The sequence below is a fragment of the Trachypithecus francoisi genome, unplaced genomic scaffold (genome assembly GCF_009764315.1).
Source record: "Trachypithecus francoisi isolate TF-2019V2 unplaced genomic scaffold, Tfra_2.0 Lachesis_group12, whole genome shotgun sequence".
Lineage (NCBI taxonomy): Eukaryota > Metazoa > Chordata > Mammalia > Primates > Cercopithecidae > Trachypithecus > Trachypithecus francoisi.
The window spans coordinates 15,021,815-15,026,535 of record NW_022681457.1 but is presented as its reverse complement, the minus strand read 5'-3'; positions in this window follow the sequence as shown (position 1 = coordinate 15,026,535).

Here is a 4,721-nt window from a genome sequence, read left to right as displayed (position 1 = left end):
GGGGGCGGAGCACGCCTTAAAGGGGCCACCGACGCCTGGGGGCACAGGGCGGGGGGCCGCCGGGCGGAGTTGGGGCGAGGGGGAGACCGAGGAAGCCAAAGTGCATAGCCGGAACGCTCTGAGACCTAAAGAAAACAGAGAACAGGAAACGCTCAAAGTGCGCGGGACAGACGCTCAGAGACACACAGACATACTCATGTAGGAACAGAAGTAGAAACCCAAGGAGAGGCCCTAGTACACTCATAGCCTCGGGGCCGTTTTTTTTCTTTTTCTTTTTTTTTTTTTTATTTTGAAACAGAGTCTTGCTCTGTCACGCAGGCTTGAGCGCAGTGACTCGATCTCGGCTTATTACAGCCTTAAACTCCCGGGTTCAAGTGATCCTGCAACCTCAGGCTCCCGATTAGCTGGGACTATGGCACGTTGCCACCACACCCGGCTTATATACACACACACACACACACACACACATATATATATATACACATATACACATATATGAATATATATTATATATAATTATTTGATTTTTGCAGAGATGGAGTTCTCACTATGTTGCCCAGGCTGATCTCGAACTCCTGAGCTCAAGCGTTCCTCCCATCTTGTCCTCCCAAAGCGCTGGAATTACAGGCGTGAACCACCGCGTCCCGTGGGGCCGTTTTCTAGCGGGTGGTAGGATGGTCATGGTTAGAAAAATATGTTCGGTTCCGAGAGACAGAGGTTGCAGTGAGCAGAGATGACGCCACTGCACTCCAGCCTTCCAGCCTGGGCGACAGAGGGAGACTCCGTCTCAAAAAAAAAAAAAAAAAAAAAAGGTTCTCGGTTCCAGGTCGTTAATATATTGAAGGACTTTTGAGTGGGTGCCTGGTTACTAGAACAAAATCTGATCCCATTAAAGTTCATCCAAGAATTGCATAAGCCTTTTATCAGGAATGTTTCTCTCTTCCCAGGAAGAAATCGTAAAATAATAATAATAATAATAATAATAATTAATAATAATTTTGCATTATCTCTTGAATAATCAGATTGGGGACTATTCATCTTCAGTTGGGGTGTGAACCTCTGAAAACAGCTTTTGTTCGTTTACACCAAGGACTTGAGACTATCGTCTCAAGTCATGAGCTGTCAGAAAGTCTGCTCTTTGGAATCACAGCAGTAGTGAGACTAGGAATTCCCACTCTCATCTGGAGGATCTATGTCGCTTTGTGACATCAGAGCAGCCTTAATTTCCAGCCTAGGGGCAGAGCTTTTTTTTTTTTTTTAATTTTAAAAAATTTTTGTAGAAATAGGGGTCTTGCTATGTTGCCCAGGCTGGTCTCCAGCTCCTGGCCTCAAACGGTCCTCAGCTCCTGGCCTCAAATGGTCCTCCCACCTGGGCCTCCCAAAATGCTGGGATTACAGATATGAACCACTGCGTTATCCTGTCCCTTGCAGAGATTCTGAGGAGGGGTTTCCCGCAACAACATTTATCTTAATTCTGGAGTTTCCCGGGCATGGTCCCTGGAGCTATTTTCAGAGCAGCCTCTGTGTTAATGCCTTTACGCAGAGAAGGCCTGCTTTTCCTTGAGCCTATCAAATTGCTTCATTAAAATTTTATGTAGCCGGCTGGGCACGGTGGCTCACACCTGTAATCCCAGCACTTTGGGAGGCTGAGGCGGGCGGATCACAAGGTCAGGAGTTCGAGACTAGCCTGACCAACATGGTGAAACCCTGTCTCTACTAAAAATACAAAAATTAGCCAGGCGTGGTGGTGTGCACCTGTAATCCCAGCTACTCAAGAGGCTGAGGCAGAATTGCTTGAACCCAGGAGGTGGAGGCTGCAGTGAGCCGAGATCGTGCCACTGCATTCCAGCCTGGGCAACAGGGACAGACTCCATCTCAAAAACAAAAAAAAACAAAAATTATGTGGCCGGGCACATGCACAGGCACTCTGAGCACTTTGGGAGGCCAAGGAGGGTGGATCACTTGAGGTCAAGAGTTTGAGACAGCCTGGCCAACATGGTGAAACCCCATCTCTACTAAAAAAAAAAAAAAAAAAAAAGTACAAAAAATTAGCTGGGAGTGGTGGGGCACGCCTGTAGGCCCAACTACTTGGGAAGCTGAGGCATGAGAATCACTTGAACCCAAGAGGCAGAGGTTGCAGTGAGCCAAGGTTGCGCCTCTGCAACATAGCAAAACCCTGTCTGGGCAACAGAGCAAGAGTGTCTTTAAAAAAAAAAAAAAAAAGGAAGAGAAGACACCCAGAATCCAGATAGTCTTGAAGCAGGCAGAGAAAAGCTCAGAGCTAATAAGGAAGGAGACCACTACTACTCCTGCTGCCCTCCTCCCCTCACCTTGCCTAGTTCACAAGACAGGAGGAAAGAGAGAAAGAAACAAAAGTAAGATAAATAGCCAGACAACCTTGGCACCACCACCCGGCCCTAGGAGTTAAACAAAGTAATAATAATAACATCAACCCCTGGCCTAAACTACTTGTGTTATCTGCAAATTCCAGACACTGTATGAAAAAAAGCATTGTAAAACTTTCTGTTCTGTTAGCTGATGCATGTAGGCCCCAGTCACGTTTCCCACGCTTGCTCAATTTATCACAACCCTTTCACGTGGACCCCTTAAAGCTGTAAGCCTTTAAAAGGGCCAAATATTCCTTTTTCAGGGAGCTCGGCTCTTAAGATGCGAGTCTGCCGATGCTCCTGGCCGAATAAAAAACCTCTTCCTTCTTTAATCCAGTGTCTGAGGAGTTTTGTCTGCGGCTCGTCCTGCTACACTAAGAGAATGTTTCTCATTTATTCCAGGCATGAGGTCTCATGCATGTCTGGCTCAAGCTAGACAAAGCTGAGGACCCAGAGGTGACTCAGTCTGGCTGGTAGGGGAGAGAGGTAGGGACAGCAGGTCTGAGACACAGGGAGGTGTAGGGATTTGGGGAGCTCAGGGGAGGGAGGAGCCAGAGAAAGGAACTCCTTACTGAGAGAGTCCCCTAAATAAGACCTTCTCACCCCTGGCACCCTTTCCTGTTGTTTTTGCAGAATTTCTAGACCATTTATCTGTCCTTTGAAGACACACCCTCGATGGGGTTTATAGGCTCAGCTGTGAGATGTTCTAAGAATTAGACTTGGCTTCACCCTTCTCAGCTGTTAGGTTAGGACATTGGGCAGAAAACTTATCTTCTTCTGGGTTCCAATTTTCTTCTCTGCAAAATGAGGTTGAAAACAGTTCAACAGCTTGCCCTAGTACAGGTTCTCAATGAGGAACTGCCCATCATTATTTTGTCACTATACTTGACTTCCTACCTTTGCCACCTCCACCCACTTCCAGGCCCTGCTGAGTTAACCTGGTTTTTTTTGTTCGTTTGTTTGTTTTTGAGATGGAGTCTTGCTCTGTTGCCCAGGCCAGAGTGCGGTGGTGCAATCTCAGTTCATTGCAACCTCTGCCTCCTGGGTTCCAGAGATTCTCCTGCCCCAGCCTCCCAAGTAGCTGGAATTACAGGTGCATGCCACCACACCCAGCTAATTTTTGTATTTTTAGTAGAGATGGGGTTTCGCCATGTTGGCCAGGCTGGTCTGGAACTCCTGACCCCAAGTAATCCACCCACCTCAGCCTACCAAAGTGCTGGGATTACAAGGTGAGCCACCGTGCCCAGCCAGATTTAACCTATCTTAACCCGCCCACTTTTCCATCAGCACACCCTCTGCCCCATTCAATGGGCAGCAAAGCATAAATGCAAATTGCCCAGACTGCAGGGCCAGGCTGAGAGATTCAAATCCTCGCTCTGCTACTTCCTGGCTGGGATGACCTTCCCCTCCACACCTCATTTTCCTCCTCTGTACAAGGATGATAGTAGCATCTCCTCTTAAAACATTGCTATGGGGATTAAATAAATTAAGCACATAAGGACAGCTTCCAGTGTATAATAAGTGCTAGCAATTAATATTGTAATTAATATATAACAATACCCTCACTGGTCTTCTGGCTTCTACTCTGCCTCCTTAAAATCATGCTTCTTGAAAATAGCTGTGGCCCTAGAGGCTGGGCACGGTGGCTCACACCTGTAATCCCAGCACTGTGGGAGGCCGAAGTGGGCGGATCACCTGAGGTCAGGAGTTTGAGACCAGATTGGCCTATGTGGTGAAACCCCATCTTTACTAAAAATACAAAAAAAATTAGCCAGGTATGGTGGTGGGTGCCTGTAATCCCAGCTACTCAGGAGGCTGAAGCAGGAGAATCACTTGAACCTGGGAGGTGGAGGTTGCAGTGAGCCGAGATCTTGCCACTGCACGCCAGCCTGGGCAACAGAGTGAGACTCCATCCAAAAAAAAAAAAAAAAAAAAGGCGGGTGCAGTGGCTCACGCCTCTAATCCCAGCACTTTGGGAGGCCGAGACAGGTGGGTCAGGAGGTCAGGAGATCGAGACTAGCCTGGCCAACATGGTGAAACCCTGTCTCTACTAAAAATACAAAAATTAGCTGGGTGTTGTGGTGAGCACCTGTAATCCCAGCTACTTGGGAGGCTGAGGCAGGAGAATCGCTTGAACCCAGGAGGCAGAGGTTGCAGTGAGCCAAGAATGCGCCACTGCACTCCAGCCTGGGAGACAGAGCAAGACTCCATCTCAAAAAAAAAAAAAAGAGAGAACGAAGAGTCACTTCAAACTAATATAATGTGTGGAGCTCATTTAGATCTTGAGTCAAGCAAATTAAGTGTAATAAAAAGATATTTATGAGATATGATGTT